Here is a 21,290-nt window from a genome sequence, read left to right on the forward strand (position 1 = left end):
ACGGAATGAATACACACTAAACATTCACTAAACACTAACATTTGCTAAATCCTAAACACTCACTAAACATTCATTGAATACTTACTCACTAAACATTCATAAAGCATTCACTAACCCTAAACACTCACTAAACATTCACTGAATATTTACACACTAAACATTCACTGAATACTTACACACTAAACATTCACTAACATTCACAAAACATTCACTAAACCTTATACACTCACGAAACACTCACTGAATGCCTACACAACATTCACAAAACATTCCCTAAACCCTAAACTAAACATTCACTAAACACTTACTCATAAACATTCACTAAACACTTACTAAACCCTAAACATTAATGATAAAAAAATTCAAAGTTGCACTAATCCCCTGTTCAATTTGCGGGTTACCAGCCTTTAAAGATGGCCACAAGGCTTTGTACTACCGCCCTGGTGGAAGACCACCGAACTACTGAACTACGTAGTGCTGGTACAGAGATCGCAACTCCAGGTATATACCCTCTATTTTCCAAGTGGATCTTGTCCGGATCATTCTTGTCATCCCCGGGGTGACAGTAGGAAATCTGGGAATTCCAAAGGTTTCTGGGAATTCCGGAGGTTTCTGGGGCTTCCCAAGGCTTCAAGATAATCTCCAGGCTCTGTAACCTTCGGATTTCTTGCACAGTACTAAAGAACAAAGTTTTATGGAGAAGAAATCGGAGACGAAAGGCTTCCAAGATTTCTTTGGAGGGAGCCCATGTTTTTGGAGATGAATAAGCCTACATTCTTAAAGATGAATTTCGGAGGCTTCTGGGGCTTCCAAAGGCTTCAAAACAATCTCCAGGCACTGAAGCCCTTGGAAACGCCCAATGGATTCTCCAGGAATGCTTCAGGAGCTAATACCCAGAAGCCTTTTCTCGTCGTCAGGAGAGGGAATCCCAAAAGATTATAGAGGAAGACTCGTTAAACTTAAGAAACTGCTTATATGTCAGAAAAAGAACTCTAAGTAATGGTAAACGCAATGTTAAAATGATCTAAAACCTTCGGAATTTTCCTTGAAGACATTTTTGAAATCCTTCAGTATCCAGCTCCTGGAAGAACGAGAGAAATGCTATTCGCACATGCGCTGAACTCCAAAGTCTCCGGGAACAATCTCTGAGATGATTCAAATCGTCTGGAAGCCTTCAGAGAGAGCGAGTGTCATATTTGAAAAGCACGGTAAGAGAAAGCAAAGAGTATGGTGGAGGGAAGCGTCCGACCCAGGGACTGCTTCCTCAGAGGAAGGCAGGTATCCTGCCAGGCTGGGGAAGCGGGCCTGGAGAGGGCCCAAGCCCCTCGAGGATGGGCCCCAAAAGCCCACAAGGCTCGCCAGTCTTTTGAGGGCAGCTTTGAAAGGAAGGGTCCGACCCAGAGGCTACTTCCTCGGAGGAAGGTAGGTATCCTGCCAGGCTGGGGAAGCGGGCCTGGAGAGGGCCCAAGCCCCTCAAGGATGGGCCCCAAAAGCCCACAAGGCTCGCCAGTCTTTTGAGGGCAGCTTTGAAAGGAAGGGTCCGACCCAGAGGCTGCTTCCTCGGAGGAAGGCAGGTATCCTGCCAGGCTGGGGAAGCGGGCCTGGAGAGGGGCCCCAAAACTTCGAGGATGAGGCCCAAAAGCGCCAAAGGCTCGCCAGTCTTTTGAGGGCACCCTTGAAGGGAAGGGTCCGACCCAGAGGCTGCGTCCTCGGAGGAAGGCAGGTATCCTGCCAGGCTGGGGAAGCGGGCCTGGAGAGGGGCCCAGAAACTTCGAGGATGAGGCCCAAAAGCGCCAAAGGCTTGCCAGTCTCTTGAGGGTACCCTTGAAGGGAAAGGTCCGACCCAGAGGCTGCTTCCTCGGAGGAAGGCAGATATCCTTCCAGGCTGGGGAAGCGGCCGTGGAGAGGGTCCAGAAACTTCAAGATGAGGCCCAAAAGCCCCCAAGGCTCGCCAGTCTCTTGGAGGCAGCCTTGAAGGAAAGGGTCCGACCCAGCGGCTGCGTCCTCAGAAAAAGGCAGTTATCCTACCAGGCTGGGGAAGTGGGCCAGAGAGCAGACTTAATCGTATCGGCCTTTCCATGTAGATGGCTAGTTAGTCCTACAAAAACATTTTTAACACTAGCACGTCCAGCAACTGCGCACAAACATTTTTCAATACTGGAAACACGGTACCTTTCCTTCTACTTCTTCAGAGCATGTCATTTTATTATAGATGATTCTAACGGAAACCGGAATAAAAAAGGGAGAAAAAGACAAATTTCCAAAATATGTTTTGAGAAAAGTGTTGGAGTCTTCAGTTCAGGCGAAATAAAATGCCAGAGGAAAAGAATTTGTCTCTTGTACACGTTTCTAGAAATGGACTCGGAATCTACACTCTAAAAATACTGACCAGACCTACAAATTACTTAATTATCGGTGTCTCTCATTAAAACTGCTTTATATATAAACCATTGAATAAAATCGTTAAGAGCTCATATCTGTGCATACAAAATGGAATTAATAAAGCAATGGCATTTTACCTTATATAAACGCTCGTATTCATCATGCATTCATTCATTCATTCATACACACACACACACACACACACACACACACACACATATATATATATATATATATATATATATATATATATATATATATATATACATACATACATATATATACATTACACACACACACACACACACACACACACACATATATATATATATATATATATATATATATATATATATATATATACATATATATATATATATATATATATATATATATATATATATATATATATATATATACAATTTCCAAGTCATTGAGCGTCAATCGCTGGAGTAGCGATCTCCCTGCCGAGCGTGTGACCTCGGACACCCATATTGAAAGGTTTTGGTCCAGCTCAACGTATTATACTTTATTATTCTTATTATTATTTTTATTATCGTTTTTACTATTATTATTATCTAATTATTATTGCTATTATTATTATTATTATTATTATTATTATTATTATTATTATTGTTGTTGTTATATTACTTGACCCAATTTCACAGAGAAAAATTACCTTAGAAAAACAGGTTGGCTTAAGCACTCCAACCATGGTGGCCAAGGCCTAAGCATCTGCTCTTGGATCTAAGCAGTGTTTAACATAAATGGTTCCTGTAAATTACAGCACTTTCTTTGCATACGGTCGCTGAACACTAACTAAACAGTAATGTACAATCACTAAACACTAACATTCACAATACACTTACACTCACTAAACACTCACACTCACTAAACGCACACTTACTATACACTCACCCTCAATAACACTAAACACTCACTAGGCACTCACTATACACTAAACACTCATAAAACACTAAACACTCACTAAATACTCACTGTACCCCAAACATTCAGTACACATTCAATAAACACTCACTTAATCCTAAACATTCATTAAACACTAAACACTCACTAAGCATTCACTAAGCACTCACTATACACTTAACATTCGCTAAGTGCTCACTATACATTAAACACTCACTACACATTCACTAAGCACTCACTATACACTAAACCCTAAACACTCAGTAAACACTAAATACTCACTAAACCCTAAATGCTCATTAAATCCTAAACATTCATTAAACACTATACAGTCAATAAACATTTAATAATAACTCGTTAAACACTCACAAACACTTACACTCTAAACATTCCCTAAACATTAATTTTCACAAGACATTCACTAAACACTCATTAAACATTCACTTAACAACAACATTCACAAAACATTCACTAAACCCTAAACACTCACTAAACATTCACTGAATACTTACACACTAAACATTCACTAAACACTAACATTCATTAAACCATAAGAGCTCACTAAACATTCACTAAACCCTAAACACTCACCAAACCTTCACTGAATGCTTACACACTAAACAGTCACTAAAAACTAACATTCACTAAACCTAAACATTCACTGAAAACTTACACAGTAAACATTCACTGAATACTTACACACTAAACATTCACTAAATACTAACAATTTGCGGGTTAGCAGACTTTTCAAGATGGCAGCAAGGCTTCGCAGCGCCGCCCTGGTGGAAGACCACCAAACTACGTAGTACTGGTATAGAGATCGCAACTCCATCTATATACCCTCTATGGTTAATACCACTTAAGTTAGTTGCAGACCCTATTGTCTGTAACTTTGCTATTCCGGTGTACCAATTTTCCTTTCATTCCTGCAAGGCAAGATATTGTGAGATGCCTCTTTTCCATTTGTACTTCGAGATTAATGAAAACTTGGCGGATAAGAGTAACTTTGACCTAATAAAAAAAAAAAAACTCAGATGCCATCACAAGTACATTATAAAATGATATTTGACAATTTTGACGTTCAGGCGAATTCATCAGTACCCAATCCTAACACCTCAATCACACCGCCCCCCTCTCTCTCTCAAAAAAAAAAAAAAAAAAAAAAGGAGGCATACAAGTAGTGTGTAAACACTGCTTAGGTCTACGGCTTTGAGTTTACTATTCCTGCGCGTAGTAATATTGAGGCTTACAACCTCACACGTGACAAATCATCGTGTGTTGAAGAATGATATTTAAAGAAAATAAATTTGTAAGTTCAAGCCATTACCCGCTTCCATTCAAACATCTGCACATACATTTAGCAAAATATGTCTGAGAATGAAAGTAGGTAAAATAAACTACCCTTTATTTTCTTTTAGTTACATTTTTAAACGAACAAAATTATCGTGTGCTTTACATCGACACACGCATATATATATATATATATATATATATATATATATATATATATATATATATATATATATACATATATATGTATATTATATATATACGCATATATATGTATTTCATAATGTAATTAACGTATCGACGAGCCCTCATGCATCCAATTTCACGGGCAGTTCAACAACAAGGTTTGGCTTTGGGTCAGCCTCGCGTATCCACAATATAGTTACATTGTTAGGAAGTAAGGGTTCAGCCATTTCAATTACAACAGACTATGATGCGGGGATGCCTTTCGTCGCCATCATCATTAATTTTATTCTCTTCTTTAGGCGTTAATCTCAGTTTAGAAAGTGTTTGTACGATTTTCTTGCTGCGAGCATCACTCCTTTATTATTATTATTAGTATTATTATTATTATTATTATTATTATTATTATTATTATTATTATTATTATTAAAACTTTGAAACATTCCAAGTAATTACGATAATGATGATGAGAATATGTGAATAAAATCATAATCAAACTCAAAAAATTCACAAATTATCCTACCTCCGGCATGTTCAAAGGACGGTCTATTAAAGGTCATTCATTATCAATGAAACTAATAAACCGGAATACAATATGAATAAATATTCGTCATTGTCCACAAGTCTGGCGTGTGTTTGTGCGTAAATATATCTCGCTCACGTGCTAGACAAAAGTAAAACTATTATACGATGAATTCCGTATCAACTGCAAATAACGTCAAAAGTGAGACAGAAAAATATAAATTAGATTATTCTATCTAGTGCTACAATATGATATTAATATGTTCTGCAGTGGATCATCCGAATTATCAGTGAATTAATTACTGGAGATATTAAGGAATATAAACAAGTTATTAATTAATTCACTTTACACCTTATAAATGCTTCGGGTGTAGGGAGGTACCTATTGATTTTCAGCACGTAACTTTTTCTAATCCAAAAAGCTACATTTCCTATTCATATATAAGCTCGGTTCTAAATTACTTCTTTACGACAAAGCAAATATTTAAGCAGCTTTACTGTCATTATTTTATAATTAGAAACCCGTTCTATTCAACAGGCGCGTACCTTTAATCGGAGAGTGCTAGACCGATATCAGCTCCAATTCAGCAATAATTATGTGAAAGGGCGTTATAATCTCACTTTACTTTCTCTTTTACCCCATAAATATCTTCGTGTAAATGAAGCCACCACACAGTAGCTTTAAATGTCAGTTTTATGACGTATTTACAGTTGGTGCATCTGCCAAAGCGTATTTACCTCCACAAATCTATAGAAAACAGAAAAACCAAACGACCTTTGCTACCGTCAGATGGCGTTGTTCGCAGGGTAATAAAATCATGATTGCTCATCAGGAAAATGTTTATGTTTGCCCTCACTCAAAAAAAAAAAAAAACTCTCTCGTCTCAAGGCGCAAGCGACATAGCGCACTTGGCTCATTACCAAGTATATCCGAGATTGCTCCATGGACAACAAACGAATGACTTAACTGCGTTTCCTTGAAAATCAACATGATTTTGTTGGTGGGAGTTAATTACTAGGTTATTAGTTGACTGTTATGCTCTACAGATAGTGATGATGAAAGAAAAAACAAAAGAATAACTCTCTCCTACCACGATTGCCAGAAAGGATCCGGTAGCATGTGTCAATATTGTACACAGAGTTTCTGAAGAACTGTTCCTTCTCATCTGCGTATTTAAATAATCCTTTATTTCTGTAGTGACAAGAAGGGAAGGATTATCACAGACGTCGGTATTCCCAGAGAATGTTGCCACAGATGTTCGACAGCACATGCCATTGCAATTAATTAAGCCTGGATCATGAAACTTCTCCCCAAAGGTACGTGACATTACAGAATCCGAGATTCCCATTTTTGCGAAAAAGTTTCCCGTATCCTAATTAATTAGCCTAATGCGTCTGCTCATTTTTAAAATGTTATTTGTATATTTTTTATTACTCAATTCATTGCCTTCAGTGCTAATTTTAGAAATGTAGGTATTTGTTAGCTTCTTTTTTCAGCAACCCCGAAAAGAAAAGTACAATTAATATAATGAATCACGTCTAGATCAAATGAGCTTCGAACGGCGTAAAATAAATCGTACATAACTCATGCTCGAGCGATTAAGGTCAGACGAAAGGTCAGAATGATACTTTGTAAGGCCAAATGCTAATAGATATAAAGTTAAAGACGAGCTGAAGAGACACACCGATGTCGATACGTAAATTATTCAGAGCCGAGTCGAGGGAATAAAGCGCTCAACTTTCTCTGAAGACTTCGGCTTCGGGTGCTGCTCTGGTGCTGCTGCGCTTCTTCTCGCGGCTGCGAAAATAAATGAAGTTGCGGTATCAGTTCTCACTTGTTCGTCTAAAGGAAGCCTCTCGGTGAGTAATAATGTTCAAGCCACTGTGCGCCGGACAAAATAGACTCATAAATCTCAACAGAAAATTGTTCTGCCTGTACTACGTCTAGGAATCTGTAACATCAGTGGGTGTTCTTCTAAAGATATAAGTCCTAACTCGAGAGAGAGAGAGAGAGAGAGAGAGAGAGAGAGAGAGAGAGAGAGAGAGAGAGAGAGAGAGAGAGAGAAAAGAGAATGAATTTCTGTCAAACCTACAAAAGGTCATCGTCACAGAGGTAAACCATTTGAAGAGGGGATGAAAGAAAAGGACAAAAGTCATGCCACCACTTAACGTGTTCTCTCCACACAGTATATTTTCCCACTAAAACTTTATACCTAAAGGTGTACCCAAACATTGACAGAAGTGCACTGCAGAGTGCAGACACAAACTTGTTACACCAATGGCTTTCAGATCAGTGAACTTGAGCAACAATCAAACTTGTCATTTGGTGGATGCATGATAGCCCAGGAACGCCAGATGCCTTTAGATTATCCTGCGGACGTCTGAACATAGATGCATTTCCTGCATGACGACACTGATAAGAAACGGAAGAATTATTTCTCCTGAGACCATTCTCATTAGTTACAAAACTCAAGCAAAGAAGCATAGCATTTCCAGCCAGCTTGTGAGGTGGAACAGCGAAGATTTGTTCCAAGGCGTTTTATCTTGGCCTTTCAAAGGGATTCTTAACATTTCCACAGAGCGACAGGACTGAATGCTTTATGACTCTTCATTCTGGAGAAAACTGTGTCAAATAACATTGCTCTTGGCTTTATTGCAACCTTCATATTTACTTTATGATTACAAGCACCAAACGATGCTTGTCAATCATCGAGTTTTCTAGGCAGGTAATGTCCAAAGATGGTTTGCTTAAAGGCAATTTTAGCTTTTAATACCTTGCTCTTTCAAGTATGGTCTTCATTATCAGTAACAATGTATAACTCCTAAAGATTACTCTTCTGGGAACTAAAGAATGGAATATTAAATTTAAGGCAAATGCCAAGCGCTGGCACCTATGAGGTCATTCAGCGCTGAAAGGGAAATTGGTAAAAAGGTTTTAAAGATGTGACAGGAGGAAAACCTCGCAGTTGCACTATGAAACAATTGTTAGGAGAGGGTGGAAAGTAAGAGGGAAGAGAGAGAATATAAAAGGAGGTACAAAGAAATGAATGAAAGGGGTGGCAGCTAGAAGCCGAAGGGACGCTGCTAAGACCCCTAAGTAAACCAACGGCCGTACCACTTTGGAAGCACCGCTTCTCTGGGAACTATAAAGGCTCTGACGCTACAAATCTACCTAGTTAATAAATCCAGCTTGAACTACTGCATGAGATACTTCATGATTCTAGTTAGGTGTCTATTTCCTCCTTACATAACAAATCTGAATATTTGTGAATTTCAATACGGTATACATGCCTCTTTTTCCAAGGATTCATGACTCTAGACAGACGGACCATTTCTATACTATATTCACCTGTGGTGGAAAAAAGTTAAGTATAATTTAGTTTTACCAGACCACTGAGGTGATTAACAGCCCTCCTAGGGCTGGCCCGAAGGATTAGACTTATTTTACGTGGCTAAGAATCAACTGGTTACTTAGCAACGGGACCTACAGCTTATTGTTGAATCCGAACCACATTATAGCGAGAAATGAATTTCTATCACCAGAAATAAATTCCTCTAACTCTTCATCAGCCGGCCGGAGACTCGAACTCGGGCCTAGCGAGTGCTAGTCCACAGCTCTACCGACTCTCCCAACGAAGAGCTTCACATGTGATGGAAACATAAATAGTAGGCTACTAAAGAAAAATTCATCAGTTTTACAGTCTTATGCTGTCATGAAGATCATAACTATCTCAGGGGAAAGCAGACAGGCTACTAAGCTTAAAATAGCGAATGAAATTTCCCACCTAAATTTCTCACAGGAAGACGCCTACTTTCTCTTTAACTTTTTGTTAACGTAATTATATTTCAAACAGCCCCTAATAACCATTTTTTCAAATCGTAACGTTTATAACAGTGCTCTTAAAATTAGTCAACGATTTCCTCTTTTTCTGGGACTAACTGTCTTTTCGCGGGCTCATATAATAGCCGTCTGGTGACGAAGCCCCTTTAGCTAAGTCATGCTAGTTTGAGTAAAATCATGTGAGGTTAGGTTGAGCAAGGTTAGTTTAGTAGGCACATTACATGACATCTCCCCATCGAATGTTGTCACTCCCTGTTTTTCCTCTCTGTCACATTTTCGCCAATAATATCAGAAAACAAGTAAAAAAGGCGCTGAAGTTTCTTCGGCGCAAACGAGTTTTCCGTGCATCGTATAATCAAGGCCACCGAAAATATATCTATCTTCTGGTGGTCTCGGTATAATGTTGTATGAGCCCCGGCCCATGAAACTTTCAGCCATGGCCCGGTGGTGGCCTGTCCTATAGCGCTGTCAGACGCATTATTATGGCTAACTTTAACCCTAAATAGAATAAAAACTAATGAGTCTAGAGGACTGCAATTTGGTATGTTTGATGATTGGAGGGTGGATGATCAACATACCAATTTGCAGCCCTCTAGACTCAGTAGTTTTTAAGATGTGAGGGCGGACAGAGGTGCGGACGGACAGACAAAGCCATCTCAATAGTTTTCTTTTACAGAAAACTAATAACTACCATTCAACAGGAAATCGTGGGGAAAAATAAGCTGCTGTTCATAAACAGTTTTTACGAATCTCCCGCATAAATCTGATAATAACGCCGCCGAAAAAAAAAGACGCTATGATGCATCGCTGAACATAATCCTCCCTCGTAGTTGTTGCCGCCGAAAAGCTAAATTCGGATATTGAGTTTCACTGTCTCATTTTCTCTCAAATAAGTGACGTTTAGCAGTCTCGTTTCTAAGCTGGTGTCTCAGTTTTGGAGAAGTGTGTGCGTGTGTGTCTTCCTGAGCGTGGAAATCGATTACAGCCTTGCGATTAAACGTAATTATAATCGATCTCACACATCCATAATTACGCAGGTTAAAAGAAAAGTGTAAAACCGCCCTTCAGGCTTCCGAAAAGCATGCAGCGTTAATCTCCAGAGCCTAATTTTCAGGGACATTTTGCTTGGCAAAAGTTCCCTGTTTCATACAGCGTTTAGGAAGAAAAAGTGCGTAATTACCAAATTAATGGACAACGCCGCCGCCGCCGCAGCCTTAGAGAGAGAGAGAGAGAGAGAGAGAGAGGGGGTGGGAGGCCAAAAAAGTATCGCGTTCTTTAATCTCTTGTCAAGGAGTAATAAATTTTTTTAAACGTGACATGGAACAGAAACCTGCTGTAATATTCATAAGAAATAGATTCTTTCATATAAACTGCAGAAGGTGAATGACCGAAAATCTGAAACATTCAGTGCTTAGTTGAATCAAAACTTAGATACAACTGTCACAGACTTTAAAGAATCATTCGAGAGCAAAAGAGAGGTGTATTTTTCAGTTTCGTAAGTACAGACAAACAAGCATTAAAAATTAAACGCCCAGGGAAGAGAAATTATCATAAAGGAGAAGCCAAAGAACAAAAAAAGAACAATGGCGAAAATGAATCCAACTCAATGAAAAATGAATTGCGAACCCGAAACCTTTCTGCACCACGAAAACTTGACGAGCGAATGACGCAGCGAACGGAAGACCACCGCACACACGTAGACAATAAACGAGAAGTAAAAAATGCGCCGAAGTTTATTCGACGCAGTTGAGTTTTCTGTACAGCCGCTACATCGTATGATCAAGGCCTCCGAAAACAGATCTATCTTTCGGTGGTCTCGGTATGATGCTGTATGAGCCGCGGCCCATGAAACTTTAACCACGGCCCGGTGGTGGCCTGTCCTGTAACTTTGCCAAATGCACGATTATGGCTAACTTTAACCTTAAATAAAAAAAACTACTCTAGCATCATATCTTTCGGTCCAAATTTTCCTTAATCTGAATTAAGTTAGTGGAATGCATCTCTCTCTCTCTCTCTCTCTCTCTCTCTCTCAAAACACACACACAAAGATTACTGAGGGAATTGACGGAATAATCCAATTTTCCCTAGGTTCCAGAATTCTAGAGATTCTGAAGTTAGCTGCAATTTCAATAATCTTACAATATTATGCACACACCGGGGGATCTTTTTAAAGTCTATGCTTTTCGAGAAAGGATGAAAATTAATATATATTTGTAAATGATATGTCGGGTTATATAGGGAAAAAGTTATCAGTTTTTAAGATGAGAAAATCATCCGTTATCATACGCGTTTTAGTGTCATTTAGAGCAATGAAATGTCATAATTTTTCATCAGCATACCTCACTTAGTGGATAATCTTGAAAGCGTTGACATTACGCCTCCTACTTTAAGTATTCTTACGAGTGCATTTCTTTATACCGAGAAAAACCATAATGATTCATCTGGGTTTTAAAACAAAACATATTACAATACATTATGAAGATTAAAATAAGGATGGAAATTCATTCTGATCACTGTTTTTTAAATTAAAACTTTTTACGTGTCTTGTGTTATTGTCACTAGAAGGACAAGAACTTAAAGGTTTATGACAGATTTTGTCAAAGTACGACTATGGATCTTCGTAATCTAATATGATATAACGTGCTGTTGGAGGTCGAGCTTATTAGGTCTTGATGACGTAATTCCAAAACTTTAAAGAGAATGCAGAGGGAGGAGCGAATTCAGAGAAAGGTGTCAGAGCGACTGTAGACCTAGTAGGCATTTCAGTAGTAGGCATTTCAGAGGGAATATGACCTAACCAGAAACTATTAAGTATCATTTGTGGCAGTACCAAAAGTATTTTGAAACAACAATGCATCAAAATGATGAATGATGAATCAAAGTTCCTGCACAAGCCATACATGAGAACTGCGGAAGTTATGACGATTAATGAGTCAAGATGAGTAGCTAAAATGTTACACGAATGCCTTGACTTGGAATTCTTCACTTTTTCATCCTAAACGTAGGGACTGCTTCATACCACATTAATAACTTCATTTTTTCATAAATAATGGCCGGTAATGAGTGAAGATGAACAGAAATAAGGAGGCAGAGTATGCACTCAATGCTCCATGATATAAAACAGTAGGCCTACATAAGAAGAAGAAAGGAAGCATAGGAGTTGGAATGAGCGAATAAGTGGTAGATCGAATAACTGATGGGAATGAGAGGAAAAAGATACAACTGAGAGAGAGAGAGAGAGAGAGAGAGAGAGAGAGAGAGAGAGAGAGAGAGAGAGAGAGAGAGATCCCAAGCTAGCTACAGGAATGCTTGCACCGACTTGCATGTTTACTTCTTCATCCTAAAACACAGGAACACTTTTTTTCCTCCTGCATCAATATTCATAATATATTATAAACAATGAGTAAAGTAGTGTAAAATTACCACATGAAGTTTTCGATTTTTTTTTTTACTCGAAAACCTACTTATTGCTTTCTATGAGTATTTGAGTGTCACGCTTCTGGTAGTAGTAACGCTACATATCCTATAATCAATCAATCACTCAGGTACTGATAACTACAATACATAGATTAAACATGATAGAAAAATTCGTGTTATGCAATCCCCAGCTAATAATAAAATAACTAGAAAAGACGTGAAATTATTAGACTTTTTACCATTCATTATCAGTTGGGGTAAGAGAAGGCTGCCGCTTGGCACGTACTACTTACACTCGTAGAATTGACAATCTTGTTACGATAAAAACATTACGTTTTCTGCGTTATTGTGCGACCATTCGTCTTTACAGGTATGCCACTATCGCCTAGGGACTGATTCATTAATCAGAATGCACACAACGATAGGCAAACGGAGCACAATATCACAAAATACAGAGATCGGATAAGCACAATCAAACACCCAGTTTGAAGGGAAACTGGGCTTGTCGCTTTGCTGTTTCCCTCCCAGATCAGTTCTGCTCTGCCTTGTGTTTAGTTAAGACGGCGTAACGCCCGTCTGCTGGTTAACTGGCTAGCTGGTGGAGAGCCGTACTCCTGATTGAGTGGTGAGTATCCTTTAATGCAAAACTCAAGTCTTATATTTGTTTTGTGGTTATTACGGCTAATAAGTGACCCTTACATTGTCGAATTTTTACGCGATTTGTAATACGAAAAGCCGATTATACAAAACTGCACACGACAACCAGCAATACTACTAAATTATATACTAGGAACCGTTGGCGCTGAAAAAGAAAGTAATTTCCTGAAGTGTGGTTACCAAACTGAAATATTTTCCGAGTTAGATATATTATTACGTACGGAAATCAATCTGCAAGCAAACATCATATTCTCAATATCTTGTTGTTTTTAGTAATATACCAAGCTATTTATCATAAGAAAATTATCTTAAAGCAACTTTCTCATTTCTGCAATGCCCGAGTCTTTCAAAAAACAAACCATAATAATTATAAAGGCCATATGAATGAACAACATGGAAATACATTAATCAGAGGGCCCTATGTACACTAATTTGGGGTTGCATTTGTGTTGCATACCACAGATCTTTTGACATATATTAGGCAGTTTATCATGCTTCTAACACCCACACCTACAAGGTATTCTCGTTATATTAATTACCTGACACATACTAAAATCATCTTCCATCTGATGAGCTTGAGAGAGAGAGAGAGAGAACGTTGAACTGGTGCTCCTACCGGTTACGCATGTTGTCATTGCACAATTTCCCTGTAATAAGTAACGAAAACGAACAGATGGGAAACATCACCGTGTAATAGCGTTTAGACTCTCACTTTCTCAACGAACGCTAAAACTTCACTGACAAGAACAGCGGTCCTTGTCATTTTACCTTCGACATGAGCCTTAGTAATAAATTGGAAATTGGAATATCATCTGTTTGTGTATGTTAGCATAAACCACAGACAATGTATTGTACTAGGCACAACTTTGAGTTTTGGCAGTTTATGTCCTTAATGAAAACTTCATTCGAATATTCTAAAATGGCCTGTTATGTTTCGCTGTGTTAACATTTATGACCTTAGACACATTTATATTTAGGCGTAAAACATCAATGTTTTCGTTTCATCTTAATAAGCTGAAAAATTACTGGGGCTATTAGATAAAAAAAAAAAAAAGAAGACGTCTAGGATGAGACTAGCATTTGTGGAAAGTTCAAACGTTTCCTCGAGAGGGATATAATGTTCAAGGAAGCAAAGTTATTCGGACTGTAATATCGAGTTCGCCTTCGAATTTTTTTTTTTTTTTTTTTTTTTTACATTCGTTTTGAAAGTTTTTGAACAGAATAGTTTCGATGGTACTTCATGTAAATACCCAAAATACTTCTTTCATCTGTCGATGATGGTATAGGTTTTCAATATACTTATCAGTTTTTTTTTTTCTCGTAACGCATTTGCAAGTTTTTGAATTATTATTGATCGAATGAGCGTTATCCAAGGGGAGACAAACATTACATAGTCAAATGCTCTCGCTGTCTCGAACTGATCGCGATTTCATATGAACGTAAGCATAAAATTAAGTGAATATCATAAATTTTATTTTGAAAAACAAAAAAATAGGGTAGTCAACGTATTCTTCACCATCCAGCCAACAAGTTAGTGTGTTTACAGGGTACTTAGGCTACGTTATAGGTTACCTCACCGATCGATTTGCGCTGAAGTTAAAAGCAAAGCAAAGCAGTGTAAATTTATTAATATTCTCCAACACATGTTTTTCTTTAAATGTCTTAATATATATATATATATATATATATATATATATATATATATATATATATATATATATATATATATATATATATATATATATATACACAGTATGTAATTCTAATAGCCTCCCAGCCCGAGAAGAACCCTAAAAGAGTTCAGAGGTCTGGTTAAACAAATCATTTATAACTAACTAACTAATTCTAATAGCCACAATGCCCTCTTAACCTTGTGGCTATTAGAATTACATGTGTCTGGTAAAAGTGACCAGTAGATTCTACATATACAGTATATATATATATATATATTATATATGTATTATATATTAATTATATATATATATATATATATATATATATATATATATATATATATATACACACACACACCTACACGCACATATATATATATATATATATATTTTATAAGACATTTAAAGAAAAAAATGTGATGGAGAATATAAGTCAGTTTATACTTCTTTGCTTTTAACTTGAGCGCAAATCGATCGGTGAGGTAACCTCTGACGTAGCCCAAGTACCCTTTAAACACGCTAACTTGGTGGTTGGATGGTGGAGAATGCTTTTGACTACCCTATTTTTTGTTTCATATTTTTTTACAGTAAAATTTATTATATTCGCTTTATTGTATGCCTACGTTCAGGTGAAATCGCGATCAGTATATACAATATGTGTGTGTATATATGTATATATATATATATATATATTATTTATATATATATATATATATATATATATATATATATATATATATATATATATATATATATTAAAAGATAAGGAAAAAATGAGATTGATAATATTAATCAGTTTATAGTGTTGCATATATATATATATATATATATATATATATATATATATATATATATATATATATATATTAATTTGTGTATGCGTCACATCTGTGATTGCTTGTGCGTATGTGTGCATTGTTGTCATTATCAATGATAACCCTAACAAAAAGTAGATGTAAGGTTATATTTGGATTGGAGTTATTAATAAGTGCGTGGGTGTTTGTATACAATTATGTGCGCTCATGTGATTATGTGGTGCTCTTACTGTTACAAGCCTAGACATTACGTGACAGTGTGTGTATTCAAATGTGTGTAATTTTACTTAATGCTTTTCCAGGTGTTTCTGCGGTTTTTGTTACGAATCGGTCAGTGATATTACATAAATAATCGTAGTTAGCTCAATGGAAAATGTTGATTAAGTGATTAAGCGATCTTCTTATGAAAGCAACGCTTGTATTATTATTTGGAGATTGGATCGGGGTAAGATAGAGTATCAGACAGGTAATCACTTGTCATCATGGCTGTTAAATATCAGAAAATATTAGAAAAATGGATGAAGTGATGAAAGAGGTCAGTTAAGCGACTGGAGATACAGTTAATAGTTTGTGAGCAAAAAGGGGACAGGTTCTGAGACCGACATGTGGAGTGACTGGCAAAACAATGTTGGTGATAATGAAGAAAAGTTGCAAAGAACGGTGAAATAGTGGAAGGGTTCTATAAATGGAGAGAGTGGGCATCGAAAGTTAGCAAGAGTAGATGGAATCTAGTATGATGGTATGATGTACGGATGTTATAGGAATGGAAGCGGGCGATTCGTACAGGTCTCAAGTGGCAGTGAAGCAGATGGCGGCAAATGAGAGAAGAGGTCATTCACAGAACAGGTGAAAAATCACGGTCGCTGCTGAAGACTTAGAAGAGAAGAGAAGCATCTGATGAAGTTAAAGTTAAGTATACCTTAGTTTAACCAGACCACTGAGCTGATTAACAGCTCTCCTAGGGCTGGCCCGAAGGATTACATTTATTTTACGTGGCTAAGAACCAACTGGTTACCTAGGACCTACAGCTTATTGTGGAATCCGAACCACATTATACCGAGAAATTAATTTCTATCACCAGATATAAATTTCTCTAATTCTTCATTGGCCGCCGGAGAATCGAACGCAGGCCCAGCAAAGTGCTAGCCGAGAACGATATCGACCCTTCCAACGAGGAACTATCTGATGAAGCAAAAGTTATGATGAACAAAGGTATTGCTGACCCACTTTCATCGTTGGAGATGAAGTGCGGATGTTAATGCGAGTGTAAGAGGACCGGAAGGAAGATTAATAAAGGTAAACGAAGAGCGGGTGAAAAGTTTAGCATAGTTGAAGGAAGGGTCATTGTCCAAGGGTACTTAGAACGCGTGGCGAGAAAGGGGTCGATAGTTTGATAATACTGCGGCCCTCGGCGAGAAAGGCCGACGACCAGTGACACTTTTACCAACGAATCATGAATGAATTTCCTGTGCAGTTGAATTATTCAACAACAGCAATTTTATACGCTTACAGCAGCGTGTCAAACACCATAAACACTGCGCCACGCACCTCTGTCTTGCACACACTATATATATATATATATATATATATATATATATATATATATATATATATATATATATATATATATATATATATATTATACATATATATATATTATATATACATATATAAATATATAAATGCACAGTATATGTGTGCATTAAATATTTATATATATATATATATATATATATATATATATACATATACAGTTATATACAACATATATATACGTATATTCATATATATACATTATATATGTATTTATTTGTGTTATACCTGTCGCCAAATACCCTACAAAAAATCTAAATAAAAACTAGGGCGCAGCGTCGATTAAAGCAAAAAATTAAAGTGAAATCCGCATTTTCCTTATGTGCATTTAGCAGTCTCACACAGGGTATATAAAAATCACCATAAAAAAGCGAATATCTGTTGAAATATGAAACGCCTTTCATTATGCAAAAACTTGAAAACCATTCTGAACTTTTTTTGTTCGCTAGAACGTCATCCCAAGCACTCGAAGTTAATTGGAATCCTCATAGAGAGAGAAAGCATGGGCAAAATACGTGGGAGTTTCCCGAGTCCCGTTCATTCTGGCAACAGTTATTCTGGAGAGTAGAATGTTTGATTCTGGCCTTGTCAAAAATTAGTTGGATCTTCTGAATACTTTATATATATATAATATATAATATATAATATATATATATATATATATATATATATATATACAATATATATATATGTGTATAAATCTATATCTATATAGCTGTATATATATATATATATAAATATATATATATATATATATATATATATATATATATATATATATATATATATATATATATATATATATATATAAATATATATATATATATATATATATATATATATATATATGTATGTATAAATATGAATATGTTCTATCTATATATGTATATATATATCTATATTTACATATTTAGCCTATAAATATATATATATATATATATATATATATATATATATATATATATATATATATATATATATATATATACACATACATATACATACACATATATATCATGCATTACCACAGGTAAAAAAAATAAGAGAAGGGGTGTAGGTCCCGACCAGTTGACTTTTATTTCCAAGCCACTGACGAAGGCTTCGTCAGTGGCTTGGAAATAAAGTCGAAACCGGTCGGGACTTACACCTTCTCTTATTTTTTTTACCTGTGGTAATGTGTGATAAACGATCCACAAGTTGAAGTTATATTATATATATATATATATATATATATATATATATATATATATATATATATATATATATACATACATATATATTATATATAATAAACATATATTATATATACATATATGTGTGTGCATATGCTTATGTGCGGGGAGAGGAACCACATGACAATAGCGGACTCAGTTCAAAGAGCCACTGCATAGGAGGAAGAAGGAAAAAGAGAAGGATGTGGCTAAGCGAAGAGAATAAAGACATGGGGACCGAATCCCGAAGGAAGTAAAGGATATGGTCCTAGATCGATGGAATAACGATTTAGGATATCCTTTCAAGCAATCAGTTGTGGAGGGAATTTTTTTGGAGCAGAAAATTAAATGCTACTTGGGGGCACAGATAAAAAAATACTGTCTCCCAGAAATAAATCGATTCAAATGAAAAAGCGTTTCTCTAACAAGAAAAATAATTGTCACGTGTTTCTTGGAAAGAGAAAATTGCTAAAAACGTCCATTTTAAAATGTTTGACCTTAAGATTTAACGAGAAAACATAAAAATCAAGACGAACGCAAACTGCAAACGAAAATGATCTACATAAGAGATTGATTATTAGAACAGAATACAGAATTTAGGCCAAAGGCCAAGCGCTGGGACCTATGAGGTCATTCAGCGCTGAAAGGGGAAGTTGATAGAGAAGGTTTAAAGGTGTAACAGGAGGAAAACCTCGCCGTTGCACTAGGAAAATATTTTTTAGAGAGGGTGGAAAGTCAGATGGAAGAAAGAGAGCATGAACGGAGGTACAGTAAAAGAAATGGGAGAGGTTGCAGCTAGGGGCCGAAGGGGACGCTGCAGAGACCCTTAAGTAATGCCTACAGTGCACCACGTGAGGTACACTGATGGCCCTAACCCCCTACGAGGGAGGACTGATTATTACCCACAAGGAAAATATCTCAGTCGTGTCTAATGTTAGCTATACAGTAGTCCTATGGGAGACCTTCCCCTCACAACTCTCACCAATTTCATTATAATTTGATGTAAGTCGTTAAATTAGGCGTCTTAGTCAAAGGCTGACACAGACTCACTAAAGTTATGTCGATGGAATGCTCCAAGTTGAAACTATTGTAAACCCCCGCTTCGCTCTCTCTCTCTCTCTCTCTCTCTCTCTCTCTCTCTCTCTCTCTCTCTCTCTCTCTCCATAAGGACCTAAGGTAAAACTATCCAAAAGCTCTAACTTTGACCATCAAAAGTTACAAAGCTCATCTTTGAGCACGTCATGTCTTCGAATATACGAGAGAGAGAGAGAGAGAGAGAGAGAGAGAGAGAGAGAGAGAGAGAGAGAGAGAGAGTTATCTCATACCACAAATCCATTACACGAATTAGATGAAACATCTTGTAAACGGTGACAAGCCTCCTTAACAACGAAGAGCGGAAAAATTTGACAGCTCTAAAATGAATTAGTCTTGGCTTTCAGAACCACAAAGAACAATTACATTTGATGTATTACAGCACAAGTATAATAATTGGGTCGTATATAATAATGCCTTTAATCTGGATTGTCCTCTACCACGAGGTAATTATGTCATATAATTCAGTCATAAATTCAAAGCAGTTTGATATAGTGTTGCCAAACGATACCGTTATATCGTAAGAGCGGATGATCATAACAGATCGTGCTAACACAAATATACTGTACAGTATATACATACATATATATATATATATATATATATATATATATATATATATATATATATATATATATATATATATATATATATATATATATATATATATATATATGTGTGTGTGTGTGTGTGTATTATATATATTTACATTTATATGTGTGTATATGTATGTACATATGCATGTATCTTGTGCACTATCTTCCATAAGCCTCCACTCATCTCCAGCCCCCGTCTCTTACTTCGCTCCAAGTAGGGCTGGGTCTTCTAACTCTTCTGGTGCCCGCAGGAGCCCAGTTGACAATATTATTTACTCTTCCCCCTGGGGCTGTGCGAAGGACATGTCCGAGTCATCAACATCTCCCTTTCATCATTGTCTCGTCGACATATGGAACTTGCGCATCATTTCTAACTCTGTCCTGCCATCTGACTCCTAATATTCTTCTCAAGCTTTACTCTCATATAGACAAAATCTTTTTTATACAGTTTCACTGCCATACCATGATCCATGTTCGTAGAGTAATACAAATCATACTAGACTTATGTATAAATAGTCATACTTTCGTATGTAAATTCATGTTCGTAGAGTAATACAAATCATACTAGACTTATGTATAAATAGTCTTACTTTCGTATGTAAATTCATGTTCGTAGAGTAATACAAATCATATTAGACTTATGTATAAACAGTCTTACTTTCGTATGTAATTTCATTCTATTTGATTTCTCACTGTTTGATTTACCTTTTTATTTTATTTTATGTATTTTTTTTTTTTTTGGGGGTGTCTTTCACTAACTTCCAGCTCACGAGAACCAGTACTGGATATCATTGTACCTAGATATTTAAAAGATTCAACCTCAGTAATCCTTTTTCCATTCGATATATTTCTTGCCTTTGCGCGTAGGCCTACTCAGTCCTCATTACGTCTGTTCTCAGATTTAATTTGGGTACAATTTCACTAGATATATGATGCACTCTGTCAAGCAAGCTTTGTAAATCATGTGTTGCTTTGCTAATTAAGACAGCATCATCTGCATATTCTGAGGCTGTCAAGATTTCGATAACTGCTCCTGCTCCGGCCGTTTTAGTCATTATGAAATCTGTATGAAGAGAAAACAGTCGACGTCA

The sequence above is a fragment of the Macrobrachium rosenbergii genome, chromosome 50 (assembly GCF_040412425.1).
Source record: "Macrobrachium rosenbergii isolate ZJJX-2024 chromosome 50, ASM4041242v1, whole genome shotgun sequence".
Classification (NCBI taxonomy): domain Eukaryota; kingdom Metazoa; phylum Arthropoda; class Malacostraca; order Decapoda; family Palaemonidae; genus Macrobrachium; species Macrobrachium rosenbergii.